Source organism: Macrobrachium rosenbergii, chromosome 50, assembly GCF_040412425.1.
Source record: "Macrobrachium rosenbergii isolate ZJJX-2024 chromosome 50, ASM4041242v1, whole genome shotgun sequence".
NCBI classification, from domain to species: domain Eukaryota; kingdom Metazoa; phylum Arthropoda; class Malacostraca; order Decapoda; family Palaemonidae; genus Macrobrachium; species Macrobrachium rosenbergii.
Window position 1 is genome coordinate 32,641,821 of NC_089790.1, and position 22,275 is coordinate 32,664,095.

At 41.1% G+C, this 22,275-nt stretch overlaps 1 long non-coding RNA gene across 1 annotated transcript in view; it reads right to left on the reverse strand.

The window, feature by feature from the left end:
* Positions 1-4,877: 4,877 nt before the first annotated feature.
* The window catches only part of LOC136832820 (uncharacterized), a 56,922-nt gene continuing 39,524 nt past the window's right edge, over positions 4,878-22,275 (reverse strand). The window contains exons 2-3 of the long non-coding RNA XR_010851327.1: positions 11,713-11,827; positions 4,878-7,767 (exon numbers count right to left, since the gene is read on the reverse strand). This is a non-coding gene — a long non-coding RNA (uncharacterized lncRNA). The remainder of the gene's footprint in view (positions 7,768-11,712; positions 11,828-22,275) is intronic.

Below are 22,275 nucleotides of genomic sequence, written 5' to 3' on the forward strand. Positions count from 1 at the left end.
AGTGTCCGCGGACAATGCAGTTGCTTCCCAGGAGTCAGTGTCTGCTTCAACAGCGGGTGGGCGCCTATCATCCATGCGCCCAGTCGATGGGGGCACCTCTCCCTTCCACCCCACTTCTAATGTCTTCATAACCCCGCAACAAGAATTTCCGTCGGCTTCTCAAGACCCTTCTTTGGCGCCGCTTCAACTCCGGCTTGACAAAGTGTTGAGCCTTCTTGAAAAGCCAACTCCAGCGCTACAGGACACCGTGGAACCCCCCAGGATCACCCGTTTTGTCCGCCGAGAAACCTGCAGAAGAGGAATAACCTACCTCTCATTACTCGGCTCTACTCAGGTTTTTCCTGATCTGCTACCCATCGTTCTTCTCCCCAGTCGTCCCATTATTGCTGGGTTCAGCCTACCTGATGCGACAGCCACCAGGTACCGCCAGACTTCCATGTATGGTGTTGTCTTCGTCATCGAAGAAAGCTTTCGGCTGCATGGATGCCTGGCTAGCAGAGAAGAGGAAAATCAGGAAGGCAGTTTTTTGTGCGCCTCCCTCCCACTTAATAAGGCAGAAGTACCTGTCTTATGCAACTGGAGAAGCTCCGTCCTTGGGAGTTTCTGCCTCCTCTCAAGGGGACTTCTCCAGTATTATAGATGCTTCTCGTTGTTCAACTTTCACTTCGGCCAGAATTCTTTTCACAACCTTGGAGTTGGACCATCTTCTCAAAGATATATTCAAAGTCATTGAGATTTCTAGTTTTCTAGATTGGATGGTAGGAGCCCTAGCTAAGATGATAGAAGACTGTGTGTCCCTACAAGAGAACTTCGCTTCGGACTGGCAGGGAGTACTGGGGTGCGCGGACAGAGCTGTAAGAGATGGAGCAGTAGAACTTGCAACAACCATCTTCACAACGGGAGTCCTTAAGAAGCTAGATTTGTGGTGCTCGTATATGGCAAAAGGGGTCATTCCATCAGAATGTTCTTCGCTTCTATTTGCACCCCTAGACAAGGATAGTCTGTTCCCACTGGAGACACTGGATCGGATTTCAGTGGATTTACAGAAGAAATCAACTCAAGACCTCATCACTCAATCCACCAAAAGAACTAAGTTCCCTGCAAGAGCCACTTCAAGTGCAACTCCTAGGATGTCGTCGCCCATGCAGCAACAACCCTTTCGAGGTGGTAGAGGCCGTCTCCAGTCCCGACCTAGAACTAACCTCCGAGCCTCCAGGCCATCTAGGAAACCCTTTAATAAGTCTAACCTTAGAAAATGAGACTCCTGTCCTCCGTGTTCCAGTGGGAGCAAGACTTTCCCATTTCTGGACAGTATGGGAGAAGAAAAATGCGGAACCGTGGGTGCTGAAGGTATTAAGAGAAGGATATGCAATCCCCTTCAGGGAGAAACCTCCCTTAGTAACCTCTCCCATCAACTTAGCAGCCTACTAAGTAGACTCAGAGAGGTTTTCAGCCCTATCTCGGGAAGTGTCAGCTCTTCTAGAAAAGAGAGCCGTGGAAATAGTCGAAAATGTAAACACAAGGGGATTTTACAACTGCCTTTTTGTGGTTCCCAAGTCATCGGGGGGATGGAGACCTGTTCTGGACGTCAATACCCTGAACCGCTTCGTTCAAACAACGAAATTCAAAATGGAGAAGAATCAGTTGGTTTTGTCGGCCATCCATCAGGGAGACTGGATGGTTACGGTCGACATGCAAGATGCGTACTTCCATATTCCAATTCATCCGGACTCCAGGAAGTATCTAAGATTCGTGTTCCAGGACAGAGTCTTCCAGTTTTGGGCACTCTGCTTCGGACTATCCACGGCCCCTCAAGTTTTTACCCGGATACTCACTCCCCTAACGAAATGGCTATATCTTTTGGGGATAAACATTTCTCTGTACCTGGATGATTGGCTCCTACGCTCCCCCTCGAATTCTCAGTGCACGGAGGACCTGCAGAAAACTCTTCGTCTCGTCCAAGAATTGGGACTTTTACTAAACTTCAAGAAGTTACAGTTAGTCCCAACTCAGTCTATTCTATATTTGGGGATAGTGATAGACTCTCAGAGTTTTCGGGCTTTTCCATCCCAACAAAGGGTACTTTCTTGCTGCAAGAAAGTCCAGGACTTTGTAACTTGCAACTCCTGCTCAGCCAACGCATGGATGAGTCTTCTCGGGACTCTTTCTTCCATCGAGAAGTTCGTTCCATTAGGCAGGCTACATACAAGAGCACTGCAATTTTACCTCATGGCCAATTGGAAAAGGAAGTCATTCCTGGACTCATTTGTTTTCAGCATCACTCCCCAAATAAAAGACCTCAGGTGGTGGCTAGCAGAAGACAGATTCTCGACAGGAAGGTCTGTGGCTCCAACGAACCCCGACCCAACGTTATTCTCAGACGCTTCGAATCTGGGTTGGGGAGCCCTTCTCAACAACATGGTCCCCTTCTGAAAGAAACCTCCACATCAATGTGAAGGAACTAAAAGCGATTCATCTGGCCCTTCAACACTTTGCAATGCTAACCTGCCACAAAACCGTAGCGGTTCATTCAGACAGCATGACCGCCCTAGCGTATATCAAGAATCAAGGAGGGACCCATTTTTTTACGCTCTATGAAGTGACAAAGGATTTTCTTCTTTGGGCAAAGAGCAACAAGACCCAAGTACTGACTCGCTTCATTCAGGACAAGATGAACGTCCTTGCGGATGAATTGAGTCGTGGAAAACAGGTCCTACCGACGGAATGGACACTCAATCCACAGGTGTGCATCGACCTGTGGAAGCTGTGGGGAAAGCCGTTGATAGACCTGTTCGCGACATCAAGGAACAATCGTCTTCCCTTGTAATGCTCCCCAGCTCCAGACCCACAAGCATGGGCAACAGATGCCATGTTGCAGGACTGGTCGAACCTCGACCTTTATGCCTTCCCTCCCTTCAGCATGGTGAGGGAAGTGTTGAGGAAGTTCAATTCACACGACAACATGTCAATGACACTAGTCGCTCCCTTTTGGCCACACAAAGAGTGGTTCCCCGATCTGTTGAGCCCATTGACAGACTTCCCAAGGCTGCTTCCTCTGAGGAGAAATCTTCTCAGACAGCCGCACTTCCTCCGACACTATCAAGGGTTATCCACTCTCGGTCTGACAGGCTTCAGACTGTCAGGGAGCTTGTCAAAGCAAAAGGATTTTCAAGAAAGGCTGCAGAGGCTATTGCTAAGTGCAGGTGACAATCTTCCTCTGCAGTTTACCAATCCAAGTGGGCAGTTTTTAGGAAGTGGTGCCGAGAGCGAAAGACTTCCTCTTCTCAAACGTCTGTAACCCAAATAGCAGATTTTCTTCTATATCTCAGAACATTGAAAGGACTCTCAACATCTACCATCAAGGGTTACAGAGTGATGTTGAGTTCAGTATTCAGTCATAGAGGATTAGACCTGTCTTCAAACCAAGACATCGGTGACTTAATCAAGCATTTGAGCACTACTAAGCAAGCTAAACTCTCAGGAGTCGCTTAGAACTTGGACGTGGTCTTCAACTGGCTTTCAGGACCATTGTTTGAACCTTTGGAGTCGTCGTCATTTCGAAATCTTATGAAGAAGACATTATTCTTGGTGGCACTGGCTACAGCCAAGAGAGCCAGCGAGCTTCATGCCCTTGATAGAAGGATAGGCTTCTCACAAGGCAATGCAGTATACTCGCTAATTTTGGATTTTTTAGCCAAAAATGAGGACCCGGCTAACCCTTGGCCTCGCTCCTTTTCTATCAAGAGCCTCTCAGAAGTACTAGGCCCAGCCGATCAAGAAAATGTCCTCTGCCCAGTATGAGTTCTAAGGGTACACCTCGAGAGAACCAAAAACCCTAGAGGATCAGCCCCTAATCTTTGGTGTTCCGTTAAAAACCCCAGCCGTCCTTTGTCCAAGAATGCACTGTCATTCTTTTTAAGATCCGTGACTTCGGAAGCACATTCGGGAGTTCAAGACAAATTACTACCCTTGTGCAAAGTAAAGACTCATGAAATAAGAGCTGTGGCAACGTCTTTGGCTTTTAAACGTAACCTGTCTCTCTCTTCAATTTTGCAAACACTTTTGAGGTGCAAGTCAGTGTTTGCCATGTTTTACTTACGGGACGTTGAAACAGTGTATGAAAAATGCAGTACTTTAGGTCTGTTCTTCACAGCTGGCATGGTATTGGGGGATGAAGGATAGGAGGAACGCCTTCCCTTTTCCTCTATCCACTCTCCTTGAATAAGGGCAGTCGTACTTCTTGGGAAGTTTGGTGGACACTGAGTCTTGAGTGTCACCAATTGGTATTTTATGTGGTATAGGTTAATTTTATCTGGTCTTTGTTACACTATTGTACTGTGCCCAGAGCAAGGGCAGATCCACATATTATTTATGTGACCCATTGGAATTGTTAGCTTTGGCAACCTGTGACTGACCTCCTATGTTGCAAAGCACCCACTCTGTAGAGGTGACTCTTGGCTCTACCGCCACACCGCTACAGGTCGAGAGGAGCCACGACCAGAGGCAGTACCCGTCTGCTGTTGCTCCCTCACCAGGTAAGGTTACAACAAGCATTCCAAGATGCTAGCTAATTTGCTATCCCAAATTATCCCCCATGTCGAGTAGTTTTTTGGAGTATATGCCCATTCATCCCACCTCCATTCAATGTGGGATTCAGCTAAGTAATTATTTGGTAAGTTACTTATATAAAAATGACATTTTTATAATAAAATAAAGTTTTATATATACTTACCAAATAATTACATGATCAGAGCCTGCCCTCCTCCCCTCTCATGGACATGGAGCATAAACGAACTGAGCTCCTTAGCTAAGTTGTACCTATTCTTCCCCGATAGTGGGCAGGGCAGCATACCTACACCCAAAACAAAAGAGCGCTACCGCGAATTTTGAATTTTGAGCTGCTGCGTAAAGTAGAAACTATAGCTATGTAATTATTTGGTAAGTATATATAAAACTTTATTTTATTATAAAAATGTCATTTTTGCTGTTAAATGCACCTCTTTTTAATACTTATTTTAAATATAAAGGCATGTGTCCTTTTGCAGTCATGGAACAAGGTAAACAATAATCAAAGAGAATGTTGCAGATTTCTGGGGAAGGAGCAACCTTTAGAGTTAGGTATGAGCAGAACTGCTTCCTCTTCTTGAACAAAACATTAGTAAATGAAGGTAACATTTCTCACTCTTCTTGAACAAAAATTAGTAAATGAAGGTAACATTTCTCACAAAGTGTCATTAATCGTCCTGTTGATAAAACATGGGCTCTAAAGACTCGTCTAAAATGTAGACTTCTTCCAGCGATACAAAATCTTCAAGCTAGTGTAAGGAATGAGAAATGGTACAAAATGAAAGTTCAGCAAATGATAACACCTCAAAGACTCAGAAAAATAATTTAATAAAATTTTCAGACAAACTGTTTGACCACAAAACTTTAACCATCTCCAATGCTCTACTTTACTGGATCTAAACAAGAGAAGCAGTCTGTCTTGAACTGAAGTCTTCAGAGCCGACATAGAACGAATATCATATGAGGCAGCTCTATGCAGCCTCATAAAGGGAGGAAGAAAAGTAGAAGCATTCTTAAAGGAAGCCTTATGCACCACAACACAATAAGTTTCCTCAAAACATATCTTAACTGAGATGGAAAGCTTCAACCTTTTCATCTTTTTAACTGGAGCTGAAGTGCTGGAAAACAGCAAAAACAGTCTACCATCACTTTAAATTCTCAACCGTCTACAAGCCGCCTAAAAATGCAAAATGACTCTTGCACCTCAAACTACGCCTCTGTAAGTGCCAACAAAGAAGCTGGAGTGAGAGAAATAGACTCCTCAAGCAAAGCAACAGGCAAGGCAGTAAGGAAGATATACTTTTGTTGTGAAACACCTGAGGCGCCAAGAGGCGGCCGAGAAAGTGATTATGTAACAAAGACAGGTAGAGTGGTAGATGAATAGGAAGCTGGCTGGGAGGGAAGAGGGGGAGTGAGTTAGTGAGGCCTTAGGAGATGCCCCACCACCTGACGACGACAGTTCACATATCAAAAATACTTCTAATATAGCATTTAGTTTAGTATCCACAGAGATTCCTTCTGAAGAGGCAGAAGGAGCTGCAGAAGACACATTTGAGGTGGTAGATGAGGAATGGCCAATAACACTGATAGACACACACATGAGAGAGGGAAGTGAAGGTTATGAGGAGAAAGAGGAAACAAGCAGGAATGAAACTGCAGAGGGAAATAACAAATAGGTTGAGATTGCAAGGCAGAAACAGAAGTAACAGGCTAAACAGTAGGCTGAAAAACATTAACTTGAGTATCAGAACTTCTAGCAGATGAAACACTAGCCTTGTTTCAGTGGTTATCTCCTATGTTACTGGGTCCTAATTAACTTGACATCATTATAATCAGAACTTATGATGGTGAAGGTGGTAACTAGTGCACTGACTTCCATTAACCAAACCAATCCTTAGGCAACTGAGGACGACCAGCTGTCTGAAATGAGACAGAGGTGTTGGGGGGGAGGGGGGGGGAGGTTACAAGACAACCTCTCCCAGAGACATGACCCGGTTCCCTAACAGTGGAGACTTCTTACAGGCACAGGGTAGTCCTAAGCTTTGGTTATTGATGGTCAAGGCCACTGACACCTTTTCTACTGGGGAGAATGTGGATAAGAACACAGCATGGGAAGAGCTAGTTTCTTTACCAACAAAAATCTGGTTAAACCATTAACGGATTCCAAAATCAGACTAGCATCCTGTTCTACTTCATCAAACCACTTTTCCTGAACTAAAGGGGGACCAGAAGACAGAGCTATGGTAGAGGCAACAGGAAGTGGAACTGACAGAAGGGAGAGAAGAGGGAAAGGAGAGATAGTACGAATTGGTGAGGAAACCAGAAGTTAGGTAACCAGCTTATGCCTTCTCAACCTATCTGCAGCCATTTTCTTACTGTAACTAAGGACTTTCTTCATCACTACATTATACAAGCCCTACATTTCTCACACCAAAGGTTAAGGTCACACTTTTGGCCCCCTACAACTGACACAAAATACAGTGCCTATCTATTTCTGATGAGTACATCCTGTTCACACAAGTCGTTGTGGCAGAACCTAATATCCTGTTTACTGTTTGCAGTTTGACAGCCAAAATAGAAAATGCTTAACATCACCAATCACGATGACAACAAGAATTCTGATGAACTAAAACATATGAAACCCACCTGGTGGATAACAGGTGAACTAGACAAACAATGCATTGTTATAATAAATTCATTGAAAAACTACACTAATTAATGCTGTATCAATCAAAGCCACAATGCTTCAATGCACCTAACATGAAAAGAATGAGAAAATATCAAACCACTAGCAGGTTCAGGCAATAAACTATATATTGTAAACCATAGTGAACTACCTTATATGATAAAGACTCCTACAGTTTCTACTTTACAAGTTACAAAAAGCAATTCTGAATTTTACTCAACTTTGCACAAAACTGTAATCTTAACCCTATCCTAGTTTTATTAGTCAAAAAGGACACAAAGATTATATCTCTAAACTGAAGTATGCCTTTCAGACATTTATGTTAATGGGGCTAATTCTTTGATATATCTCTTTCATTGTCAACAATACATTCAACCAAATTATACATACTTGATGAGAAATGTTGTCTCCTGAATTTAATGTTCTTGTTTCACAGCAGATACTGATATATATCCTTGGTGCAATTGGTGTCCAGTCAACTTGCCCCATTTATGCTTCATGCTGCAAACACTTTCCTGAGAAGAGGAGGAAGAAGTTAAGAACATCAAATCGAGATCTTTTGGCTTACAAGGCATTGTAAAATGTGAGATAGTTTAGCTTCCAAGGTATTATGATAAAATAAAATCAGTTATAACCAGGCCCCAGCATTCTATACCTAGTCCCCTCTTACTAACAGGGACACAAATGGAACATGATCTCTTTAGACTAGGGTCGATCATCCGAAGTCTTTTATTAAGGATATGTATTTGAAACATTTAGTCACAGCTATGGTAAATATTAAAGTAAATAAAAATTGGATTTCAGTGCAAATTTCATCAGCTTAAGGTTCACTGTGCAAATTATAATACAGAGTTCTGTAGTATCTGAATTAAAAAGTATTATTATTACTTCTACTTGGGCTTGGCTATAACATCTATACAACTAGTTCAGCACTTCCATGTAATCTGCTAAAATGTTTTAGCACCAATAAGATCCCACCTCTTTTTTTTATTTATCTTGAATTCTCCAAGTACCACACTTTTCTAGTAGGCTTACACACATTCAGAACACTGACTGAATTTAAAAGGGTATTTTTGTAAGGAATCACATAATAAACTGCATAATACTAAGATTATTTACATAAAAGTTATGAAAAACAGATCGTCTTCCCAGGATATTTTCATACTGTATTGACAAGTATTTATCAAATTAGCTTTCTATTCAAGAATATTCTATGAGGTACAGTATTGGTATTTACAATCCACAAACTTCAATTAACAATCTTCATTTTGTCCCAGACCACAGTCCAAAACTTCAAAATACATTATCTTGGTTTTCTGTAAGACTCAATTAACAATTTTCATTTTGTCTCCGACCACAATCGAAAACTTCAAAATACATTATCTAGACTGTCTGTCACACTAACCTCTAGAACTTTAGTTTCAGCCCCAAACAACTATTTCTATCCCAGACACCACGTTTTCATTTATCAAACACTTACCTTTGGATTACAAGGTATTGCAATACACCCAGAAGTGTCATCAGGAGGTCCAGTGTGCACAGAGAAAGGAAACCATACTCACCCAACAGTAACTAAGTTACCATCCACTTCAATGTGGTTATGGCCTGATAATTGCTAACTTACTGTGGCAAAGGTTATCAACAGTCATTACCTTCAAGTTATAGCTGCTCATAACAAAAAGAATCTAATCATAAGCTATAAATCCCTTTGCAGTAAATACTATGACATCTGGTAATCTGACCTCTTGCCAAATGCTATTCATCTCTGGAAAACAGCCTCCAGTGTTTGTAGTAAAAGATAGCTAATCACCATTGAAATTTGTGGTAGCTTCAACCAAAACTCCTCACTGTGCTGCACAAGAAACCAAGTAAAAAAAAAAAAAAAAAAAAAAAAAAAAAAAAAAAAAACTATCTAAACCAATGTTTCACTTACATAGCATATCAGCAAAATTCCTTAAGCCTTCACCTTGAGGGGCTGGAAATAAATCTTACCTTCCTTTCAGTGAGAGAAAGTTAACAATTACAGTAGTTTAGTTGAGCAACATTTTGTTAACTTCCAAAAGCCCCACAAAATATCAGTTTTAAAAGTAAATTTGTGTTTTTCTTATGTATACAAACCAAAGCCTTAAATGTAGGAGTACTCCTCTGTACGTGCTAGAATCAGTCACTGAAACTCAGTGAAAGCACAAAACTGGTGATAGGAAAATGAGTGGAAGGAACCCCTGAAGCCCCACTCACCTGCTATCATCAAGCATTTTTCCTTTAGCATCTCGGATTATGCAAGCAGGTTGAGGTGGGATTATGATACAAGGCTCTGGTATGTATTCATAAGGAAAAGAAATTCATCTGATACTATGGGAATATAAACCATTGCCTTTTATGTATGACACTCACTCCTTAGGTGGAAGGAAAGACCGACAGTCTCTCTACTGACCTGCAAGGTAAGTTGAATCTCTGCCTGGAAATGCCATGCTCCTTCATGATCATGAGCACAGGAGCAATAACTCCTGTTTACCTCCTAAACAACCTGGCATAGGGATGCAAGACTAATAAGTCTCTGAGCCAGAGTAAGATGTATCTGAACTCTCACTCCAGGATAACTGAAGTGAACCAAGATATGCCCTAAAGATAAGGCAACACAGGTCAGAGGGCAGCTATATACCCAATGAACACATCTCTGAGATGTTCCAAAGTGTTCTTAGAACTGCCACATTAATTGTACAATACTAAGTATATGCATTTCTCCTCAAGCTCAACTATACTGTAATAATAAAAGGTCAATGGGAGGGACAAGATTTCCATGTCTTAAGGAGAGTATTAGTAAAATTACAAGTCTTTTGGGTGGCTACGATATTCTTTTACAAAAAGTAACTTACCGGTATAGTACAGCAGAGATTACACTTATTCACAGACATTTTTATCAACAATTCTTGTGCTACTCAATGGACTTCTTGTTATGTACAGACAACTAGAATGTACACATTCCAAGAGAGAGCTAATAGTTATGTGAAAAAATAGCTAAGAAGGGAGGACAGATAGAGATAATGAAATGGACTCCATACTGGTCAAAGGCAGATTAACAAAGAAAATTTTAAATTTTACTCCTGAAGTTCAGACGACACTGATTAGCTGACTGGCAGCCATTGAAAAATATAAGTAACTATTTATAGAAAAGAATCCTTGGTTGGTCAGAGGGTAAAAAAAAGCACAAAAACCTTGTTGCAGAAAATGGACCCTTATTAAGGTAAACCTGCTGCTGACATTACACATACTAAGGCTTCTCAACTTCAATTAGCTGTACTCAAGCTACCATCTATCTGTGCAATTTGATCAAGGTAAAAGAAGGACCAGGAGGAAGACAAGTTTAGAGTAGCCTCTCATTTAAGAGTTCTGCTACAATCTGTGAACCTGGAGCAAAAGATAAATACATCAGGTGACCCTGTTTACCTTCCTCCACTTTCAATGAAAAATAGGGACTAAATCTAATAGTATATTATTCATGAGTTAGTATCTTCCCAAAACATAACTTTTCACTTTTCCATATACCAGCCTCTCTTAGGAAACTGAAACTGAATTAGAAATGATTTCTTTTCAGGCTATGCCCTCTGAATTCAGGTGTTCTAAATCCAGGAGGCAATAGCTAAGTGTATTGCAATTCTTGCTCGTCAGTAGAAATTTGTCTCAAAATAAAAATAGCACACTTGACTGCTCAAAGACACCCAAAGTACAATGTACAATTAAGTATGTACAGTACATTGTATTATTAAATACGACATCCTCTATCAGATTGTCAAATTGGGCCCCAAATACTTTTATTTAACCTAATTCTCAAATCTAGTTTGACTGGCTAGACTTAAGCATCACAGCCTTTGCTGCACTGTGGCATCTGACATGATTAACCTTTAAATGCTAGTCAAGAGCCAGTAAATTACTGTCTGACATGACAATACTAATGTGGTGATTTTGTTCTTTTATAAGAATTCCATTTGTGAGTAAACTTACACCTATATTCTCATTTGGCCAACACTTCAAATACCCAATCCTGACTAAGACATAGCCCACTTAATGGCTCAACATTGCCTTACGAAAACTGCAGAACTGAGGTGAACAAATTTTTGATTAAAGAATTTATTTAAAAACTGCAATTTTCACTGACATTACAATAATTCAGTATGTTACTAATTTGGGTTCTCATTCTGTGACACTATCCCACCTTATACAGCTTCTTGGTCAAAATATGAAAAATCCTGATCTAAGTCATCAAAATAGGCAGAAAATGACAACATCATAATAGGTGGACATTAAGACTCAATAAATCTAATTAGCATTCTGTACTACACAATCTATTTGAAATATAATACAAATTTCTATAAACTTTTAAGCAGAGAACTGAAAACTGTTACACCAATGAAACAAACTCTTACAATTAAGAGAAAAGAGTTGAGTGACATCAGACAAACCTTATTGTTTGTGGTGGGTCTGATGTTTGTGCTTCCAAAAGCACCATTTACAGATGAAATAAAAACTTCCACAATTTTGTTCATGCAGTGTATTCAGTAGTTAATATCCATTGAACTGTAAAAGAAATTCCATAGTTAATCACCTACATAAACCGGTAAGTTTTTTGTGCCCATTACATACATAAGGTACTTGATTCAATCTCATTCTATAGATTTCTATTGCTAACAAATCAGAATGAAGATAGACATTTATATGAAACAGCAATTTTTAAGCATATTGAATTTTCCTACATATGGAAACAAAACATTTTTCTAAAGTATAGTACTGTCATTTGTATTTTCATAGGTACAGTATACAAACCAAAGCCTTTTGTGTAAGAATGTTCCTTAGTCCAAGCTTGAACTGGTAGTTGACATTCGGTTTTCAAAAGGGTGAGTGGGGAAATAGCCCCACTCATCTCCTGTCATCTGATAAAAAAATGGGGGACTGATGTGGGGAATATGATAAAAAGTGCTGGTTTGTGTTCCTCATTTTTATAAAAAAATACTTGAAAAATTTATTTGTTTATATGGAAAACCAGTCTATTGCCTTTTATGCAAAAGACTCACTCATTACATGGGAGGTTTTGTTTCAACTGTGTGGGTAGTTTAATCTCCGCCCAGAAATGTCAGATTACCAGCCATGAGTGTGAGTAAGAAAATGACAACTCCTGTAACCTCCTATTCAGTCTGGCACAGCGATAACTACAATAGGGCCTTGAGCCTTAATAAGATATGTCTGAGATTTCATTTGAAAATTAAATCCTGAGAGAGCCAAGGGTGATCCTATGTGGGGTGACATAAGTTGGAAGGCAGCTAAATCTTTTCAATAAAATTGATGGGTCCAGATCATAGCTCTATTGCCAGCTCCCCCTTCTTTTCACAGTTAAAAGAGAGTTATATCTTCTCTATGCCTAAATTATAGGCTAAGATGTCTGACCTGCAAGAACTGAAGAGGAGATGGGGGGGGGGTTAAGTTTGTGATAACTAACTGGGCAAAAAAGGTTGAAACCACTATTGATGCATGTGATATCAATAGTATTTCTTCATTGAGAGACTCCTTGAAGGAATATTTACAGAAAGTCCAGGAATTGGATAACAAAATATTGGATCTGACAGATCCTGGAGGACAACCTGACCAAATTATGAATCAAGCAGAATACAGTAGAACCCAAGTCCTCGACCGTAACAGAATTCGACATAATCAGATTTCGACGCGAAATGTCAAGTAAATTTTGCGTCGGAGCTCAAACAACAAACCAGAATTCAACCCAATGAATCATATGACGTTTGGAAACAAAAGTGTTTCTGTTGGCGTTGTTGGTGGCGTTCTTCCCACATGTATTCAAGTGTTTAAAGCCCACACACACTGCTGCTGTGTTTGGAGAAGTACACGCTTGTACAGGTATATCATCATTTTTTTGGCTTTCTGAACTAAATTTTTATCTAATCATGGGTCCCAAGACAGTCGTTACTGACAAGCAGAAGAGAAAGACAGTAAGAACTTATTGAGAAGTATGAAAGAGGCATTCATGTGACTGAATGTAAACATTTATGTAATTAGTACCGTGATACACCACCAGGATGGTGCTTTGGTTTGTTTACATGTACTCATGCAACAAGCTGCCGAGTGCCGATGTAACTTAGGAAATTTATCTTAATTTTATGATAACAGACATACAGTAATAGGCTTATTTTTAATACTGTATTATTAATTTACTGTAATAATCAGGCTTGTTTTTCAATATTATTATTAACAACAGTTTTGTGTGTACCCATTACAGTACATTCTGGTGGTGCCTATAGGCTACCTAGCCTAGCCTATGGCTCGTTACACCATTGGTGATACGGCTGCATTTTTTATACAGTATGCATTTAAAAATGTAAAAAGTGCTTCTAATACGGTACGTTATTTAACTCTGAACTTATTTAATTGTAATTTGTGTAATGTTTTGTATAAAAAGGCAAGGTTGGGGTAATGACTGGTGGTCAGGAACGGATTAATCCATTTTCAGTTATTTCTTTTGGGAGAAATTGGTTCGGAATTCAACTAAACCAAATCTCGACGCTTCTTCTGGAATGGATTAGCGTCGAGGACCATGGCTCTATTGTTTAGCCTAAAGGTAGGCACTGAAATTCATAGCTGTAAGAGGTGAACCTAGTGCACCGATATCGCCTGTTAAAGCTACTGTGAAGTTACCCAAATTATATCTCAAACTTTTCGATGGTGATGTATTGGAATGGAATTCATTTTGGGAACTTTATGAAGTATCAGTGCACCAACGTACTGATTTTGAAAATATACAGAAGTTTTCTTATTTGAAGGGCCTATTGGAAGGTGAGGCTCTGGAACTGATATCTGGTTTTAAATTAGGTGATAAATATTTACAAGCAGTGAATCTGTTAAAAGAGACCTACGGCAGAAAAGATGAAATCAAGTTGTGTTTAGTTAGAAAACTCTTCCAAACCGAGACTCCCAAGGCAGATGCAGAATCACTACAAGGTTTTAGAGCGCAATTCGAATGTTGCATAAGATCACTGGAGAGTGAAAGGCTGGAATTGAGCGAATTGTATACCATCTTGCCCTACACCAAACTACCAAGTAGTGTAAGTGAAATAATAAAACGAAGGTGCGGAGAAGATTGGCTTAAATTTGACACCTTTAAAAAATATCTTGAAGAAGAAATACAAAATTTGAGGGCTTTTCCACAGACTGAAGCAGCAAAAGCTAATACATTGACAACGGTATCCACTGCTTCGCAGTAGGACAAGGGCAATCTGTGAGACCAAGAAAAACATCAGTAAGGCCTAAAGAAAGTACAAACAAAGCCAAGGTAAACCAGGTTAAAGGATGTGTGCTTTGCAAAGGCAACCACATATGGACACATTGTAAATCCTATGTAACCAGAGGAGGAATGATAGAATGACTCAGAACTCTGGGTTTGTGTTTCATGTGTGCATCCAGTAAACACTTCAGTTCCGACTGTGACAGGCAAGGTTGTAATAAAGGCTGCACTGTTAGACATCATAGTGCTATATACAATCGAAACCATCCAAATAAATCTAAGGTAGGTGGGGTACAAATTGGAACTCTCTTTGACGAATACCGAACAGGGAAATAAGACGACTAGGAAGTCGATCTTACCTACAGCCACAATAACCCTAAAGGGTAAAATAGGTCGCACTGTGCGAAAGAGAGGGTTGTTAGATACACTTGTGCCTCGAGATCATTTATAAAGAAATCTGCTCTTGAGGGACTCCACTATAAAAGCAAGAGAGTTGCAAATATATCATTGAGAGGTTACTTAACTTCCACACCAGTTAAGGAATATGAAATGGTGAACATTGCTGTACCTCATCGGGGTAGATTAATAAATATGGATTGTATAGTGGTTGATGAGCTACCAGAATACACAAAGAAATTCTGCGTTAAGAAGAACTTAAGGTCGTTGTGTAGAACATGTAGAACGAAAATCAGCCTGGCTGATAAAGATTTTGATCTACCCATAGAGAAATAATCACCTATTGAATTGTTAATAGGGGTTGACAATGTGTACAACATCTTACACCCAGGGTTTAGGAAATCAGAAAATTTAGTATTGCTACCAACCATATTTGGTTATGTGTAACCGGAACATGTAGTTCTCCTCCCACCAAGGAGACTCATGTTTCCATTTTAAAACTGGCAATGGAAACCAATGACATAATTATGGCTGAAGGGGCTACTCAAATTAAAGGATCCAAGGGAAGATCTTGAAAGTTTATGGAGTTTAGATAATTTAGGTATTGACTTCAGTGAAATAATGGAACAGGAACAGAAGGCATTAGAGAACTTTGAGTGTACTACAACTTATTCTGAAATTGACAAACAGTATGTTGTGGCATTGCCTTGGAAAGGCAATAAAAGGAGATTAACTTCCACCTTTGGGTTGGCTTTGAACAGATTAATACAACAGTGTGTCAAGTTTCAGAAGGACACTCGGTATCTAGAACACTACCAGAGGATCCTGAAGGATCAGGAGGATAGGAGATTCATAGAGAGAGTGGAATATTTTAAAACAGAAGACTGTCATTTCTTGGCACATCATAGCATTAAAAGGGACAGTGCAACAACCCCTATTAGGATAGTATTTGACTGTTTGGTTAGACAGGGGAGAGGTGGGTTAAGCTTGAATGATTCTGTGGACAGGACCACATATAACAGCTGACCTGCTCAAAGTTCTGCTGCAGTTTAAAACAAAATCATTTGCTTGTATTAGTGACATAGAGAAGGCATTTTTAATGGTGCAACTCAGGGAGGAGGATAGAGACTATACTGTACTAGGTTTTTATGGTTGGAAGATCCAATAGACCCTAACAGTAAATTGTTAGTGTATAGGTTTAGAGTTGTTTTATTTGGAGCTACGTGTTCTCCCTATCTGCTGAATGCAATGATTAAGAAACACCTGTCTATGGTAGATGGTGATGTAGAAAGGATAAAAAGAGGACTATATGTAGATAACTTGCAGTTCACTAGCAATGGTGATAATGAGCTGGTGAATTCTTTCTTTGAAGCAAATAAGATATTTGCACAGGCACATTTATATCTGAAAGAATGGATGAGTAATAATGACTTGTTGCAAACTATTGCTAAAGCATATGGGATTAGTGCCAGAGAACAAACAACTCATAAGGTCTTAGGTCTGAACTGGGACAAAAAAAAAGATACCTTGACATTACAATAGACTAAGATCAATAAGTCCACCCAGACTAAAGGAGGGGTAGTTTATGGTTTACTGGGGCAACTGCGCAACAGCCAACCAAATCCTTCTGCATGGGTAAGTAGTTTAACCTCGACCCACCACGCGACCCCATTCTAGTACAGAATTCAAACTGTTAACATGGCATCTTCACATCCGTCTCATGTTCAATTTGCTGCTGCAAATCTGGTCACTATTATTGATTTGGTTAAATTATCTGACGATGAAAGTGAATTGCATTTGTTTCTGGTGAAAAGTGGCCGGGAAACCCCTGTGGGAAGTGCGCGCAGTGCAATATTACCGCTTGCCAGAACATACGTGCTTGCCAAGAATCATTCAAAATGCGGATAAGGCGCAAAGCGCCGTTCCGCCATGCTGAAACTGAAATCAGAAATGTGTAAGAAATGACCGCTAAAATTTTGTGATAAATAGTACTTTTCTTCTTGTCGCCATTTTTGTTGTGTGTCCCTCCGCCAATTTTCTTGTCAGAGCTTACCACCATCTAGTGGTAGGTTCTGACTAGAAAACTGGCTGAAGACAGGGTTGCCCCAGTAAACTGTAGCCGCTCCTAAAAGAGAAAGTGTTGAGAACCATTGCATGGATTTACGATCCATTAGGAGTGCTTCTACCTGTTACTATTAGGGCAAGGATATACCTGCAGAATTTGTGGAAGCAACAACTGGATTGGGATGAACAACTCCCAGACCCATTACAGAACCAATGGGTTGAGTTATTCGAAGACTTAGAAAAATGTCTTGATATTTCCTTTCCTAGGAATACCAGACTAGGAAAGGGGGACTCTTTACACATATTCTGCGATGCCAGTGAGTTAGCATATGGTTGTGTAGCCTCTAGAGTTAAGAACGAAAACTCTTATTTAATGATGCCAAAGGCAAGAGTAGCACCCAATAAAGAATTAACTGTTCCAAAACTTGAGTTGATGGCATTGTTGCTAGCAGCGAGAATGGCCAAATTTATTAAAGAATCCTTCAAGAAGGATGAGTTTGTTGAACTGTTCATTTGGTCGGACAGTAAAGTCGCCCTAAGTTGGCTAGTATCAAAAAGTGTTCTCCCTGTGTTTGTGAAAAATAGAGTACAGGAAATAAACTTTAATTCTAGAGGCGGTCTTGTCCTATGTGCCTACAGATGATAATCCCAGTGGCTGGTTGACAAGTGGGAAAAGGACAGAAATGATCTTGGATAGTTCTTTCTGGTGGGAGAGACCCCCTTGGTTAAAAAATTCCTCTTGGCCAATAGATAGGTCATGGGTTGGTGGATCACTTGAGCAGAGTAGGGAAGAGAACGTTTTGGTCAATACTGTAGGGGACAACCTGAACGATAATACTCACTTGCTGAATTGGGAGAGATTCAGCAAGGTTAAAAAGGTCTATAGGACCACAGCATGGATCCTAAGAATTTTGAATAATTGCAGTTCAACCAGTATGAAGAGGCATAGTGAATTGACCTTAGAAGAACTCCAAGGGGCAAAGAATAAGACCATTGCCATCATACAGAGGGAATATTTCCAAGAGGAATACGAGTTTGATGAAAGGGGTTAAGTAAACCAAAACTAGCTCTCGTACACCAGTTGAATCTTTACCTGGACAATGGGGTAATAAGTACAACACGCAGTTACCCGAATCTGTTAAGTTTCCCATACTACTGCCAAAGAGTTGCTATGTTACTTGGGTAATTATTAAAGATTATCATGATGCTAATGCTCACATGGGTGTAAATGCACCTGTGGCGACTGTCAGACAGGAGTTCTGGATCCCACAGATAAGGCAACTAAGAGTATAATACACCATTGTGTTATTTGTAGGAGAACGCAGGGGAGGCTGTACAGGCCCAATGTAATTCCTCCATTACCTGAGTTCAGGGTGCAATGTAAGCAACCCTTTAATACCACAGGCGTGGACTACACGGCGCATTATGGGTTTAAGGGAAAAGGATACAGCCCTGAGAAGGCTTATATCATCTTATTTACGTGCCCAATAACCAGAGGCATACATGTGGAGCTAGTTGATAACCAGTCCTGTGACTCATTCCTCATGAGTTTTAGAAAATTCTGTAGCAGAAGAGGTTTCCCAGCACTCATGTTCAGTAACAACGCCACCACGTTTGTAGTGGCATGAGAATACCTCAAGACCATGTCAGAGAATCCCAGGTACAGTAAACACCCTGTATTCACGGGGATGTGTACCGCACCCCCCCCCCTGTGAATAGGTAAAATCCGCGAATACTTAAAACCCCTCTAAAAACACTTAGAACTGCCTATTTTGATAGTTTAAACACAAGAAAAACCCTCTAAAAATGCTTATACCTGTGTATTTTAATAGTTTTATCACATAAAGTGCATTTAGTCATGAAAATCATATGAAAATACAGTAATTAATGAATATTTCTCAGTGAAAAATACCATGAATGGGTGAATTTTCCGCAAATAATGGGTAGATACGTTACGTTCCACAGAGAAATCCACGAATACGTGAGTCCGCGAATCGTGAGAACGTGAATACGGGGGGTTTACTGTAAAGGAGTATCTGTTAGATACAAAGTGTAACTGGAAGTTCATTCCAGTGAGAGCACCATGGTTTGGTGCTATATGGGAAAGGCTGATAGGACTTCTGAAGTCATGTCTAAAAAAGATCATAGGCCAAGCCTTGCTCAGTTTTGAGGAACTGACCTGCGTGCTGGTGGAGCTGGAAGGAATTATCAATGACAGACCATTAAGTTACATGCCCGGGGATTTGAATCAGTTGGAAATTTTAACCCCTAACCATTTGGTCCTTGGACGAAAGCTTAAGTCCTTCCCAAGAGAAGTAGTAAATTGGGAGGAGATCTCCAGTGACCCTACCTATGGACAGAAAGAGTTCACTGAGAAAAGATTCCTGTATGTATCCAAGTTGTGTGACGACTTGTGGAAGAGATGGGAGAGGGAGTATTTAACAACGTTAAGAGAGACCCATCGAGTAGGAATAGTGCATGGCTCTTGGCCCAGGATAGGGGAAGTTGTCCTCATTCATGACGAAGGGCCAAGGAGCAAGTGGAAGTTGGGCCAAGTGATCGAGTTACACATGGGGCGAGACAAGGTCCAAAGAGTGGCTACTCTAAGAATGGCACATAGCCAGCTTATGAGACCTGTAATTAAGTTATACCCCTTAGAGCTGTGGCAGAAGATAAGGGAAACTAATCCTGCGACAGATGACATTCAGTCAAGCACCCGCCTGAGCAGAGGACTGCTCAAATAGCTGCAGAAGCCAGAAAGGCACTGATAAGAACAGGACTACTGTAAATAATGTAGGCATAAGTTTTCTTGCGGGGGAGTATATCAAAACTTCGAAAAGAGAGACTGTACTTTTCCGCAAGCTGTGGTATAGTTTTACGTCCAGTATTCTCTTTAAATTTAGGTAAAGTGGAAATGTATATTATGTAGAAGGATATTATGTTTTGTTGTATTTGTATTTAGCAATGAAAAGCATTGTGGCTGTTTCGTGTATTTAATTGTAAGTGCACATGTAATAGTGCTTAACTACCAGTATCGGTTGTTTGTCCGGTGGTTAGTTGAATATTTGGTGTCGGTCAAAGATGGCCGTGAAGTCAGTCTCTTTAAGTTAAAATTAAGTACACCTTAGTTTTACCAGACCACTGAGCTGATTAACAGCTCTCCTAGGGCTGGCCCGAAGGATTAGACTTATTTTACGTGGCTAAGAACCAATTGGTTACCTAGCAACGAGACTTACAGCTTATTGTGGAATCCGAACCACATTATAGCGAGAAATTAATTTCTATCACCAGAAATAAATTCCTCTAACTCTTCATCAGCAAATGACTGAGCTCAGCTGAAGAGAACATTATTTTGGCTGCTGAAAAGGCTGACCTTCGGGAAGAGTCAATAAGACCGGAGAAGTCCCCCTGGGAGGAGGCAGTCACACCCAAGGAAGAAGCTTCTCCTGTGGCATAACACTTATATCTAATGTTTAAAAGTCCTGTAGGAGGGTAGCTGAAGCAAGCCTTCCCTTTCTCCCACTTGCCTGAGAGCCAGGTCCCAACCTCACTAGCCTTCTTTGCCGAGGTAGAGAGCACCATTTTAGGCAACCTGGATGACTCGACCAGAAGATTGCCCATCTGAAAGGTAGACGCAGGTGAAGATGGAGCGACCGATGAAAAAAAAGGTAGGAAAACTGGAGAGAAGAAACCACAACAGTGAGTGCTGCATATGCAGAAGGAGGAGAATCTTCCTCTGGATCCTTATCCACCACCTCCTCGACTGACGACACAGATGACAAGCAGGTTTCACAGTAGAAAGAGGTTTCTTTAAAAAACCCAAAATATCATCCAGTCGTTGCTGAATGGGAGCAAGCGATGGATCCATGACCGAAGGCACAGATGCTTGCTGCAGAGAAGATGGCGCGGCAAAAACCTGAACTGGTGCAGAGCGCTTAGAAGAAGACTGGTTGATCAGGCACTACCATGCGATGAACATTCTCCGAATGAGCAGCTGCTAATGGGCGCTCGGAAGCTACTAGGTGCTCGGAAGCTACTGGCTGCTCGGCAGCCACTGGGCACTTGGAAGCCACTGAATGCTTTGGCGCCAATGGGTGCTACTGGATACTCGTGAGCTTCTGGAAGCTCAGGAGTCAATGGGTTCTCGGAGACTGCTGCCCCAACTGCCACTACTGGGCACTTGCATCTGGGAACGGCGGGAGAAGGTTCAGGGGAAAAGTGCTCTGAGCTGTCCCAAAAACTGCAAGATGGCACTGACTCCTTAACCTTCTTGCACAGCACCTGAGAGTGAGACACATCCACCACAGACCTTTTCAGTGGCATAGAAATATCACTAAAGTGCCACTGGCCCCTCTGCTCAAGGCTGGAAGCCTCTTAACTAGAGGAAAGGTGCTGTACCTCCGAAAAGACGCCTTTCCACTAGCTGTCTGTTGTCACCTGGGACTTGACTACAGGTGCGACTGAGGGGCTGACTACCCATGGGCAAACCCCACCAAACTCCCTTGGGCCTCTGGTATGGCTTCTCCCAGGTTTACAGGAGTATGCCAGGGACCTTTGCCTAGGAGAATTGGTGGGACGGGCAGCCAGTTCCTCCACTAACACTTCACTATTATCACTCACTTTATGCTCCATTAGGGTTCGAACTGAAGCCCCTATCTGAGCCACAGTGATCACTAAGAATTCAAACTTAAGATCGAATTTAGACTCGAGGTTGGCCATGGCATTGGGGTTGGGAGCGAGAGAGCTGGGTAAAAGATCAGGTGGTTCAGCTGAGGAACTGGGAATGGGAGAAATTACAGGCACAGATACGATAGGTACATCAATGGAAGACCTAGCAGATTCCTGACTAGCTGCAGTCTTGTCATCTTAACAGTTACTTTTCTCTTCCTATCCCTCTCTAGCTTTGATAGATGAGAGTTTAAAATCTGACACTGCTTAGGATCCCAATCCTCACATTCAGCACATGATATCTCTAATGAGCATACTTGACCTCTGGAAGTGGTGCATAATGTATGAGAGTCATATCTAGCTGAGGTTAACCTCATACTGCAGCCTTGGCTGCAATAACGAGTACTAGTCGTACTTGTATCTGACATCGTTGGCACACAAGTCGATAAGCAAAATCCAAAAAGTAAACAAGTCACAATCAGGAAGTCAATTCTGTGAAAATTTAAGGTTTTCAATTAAAACCCTATCTAACTAAATTGCCGAAAGGCTGCCAAATGCAAAATACTTCACCAATTAGTCACAACCAGAAAATCAGCAAAGTGCTGAATTC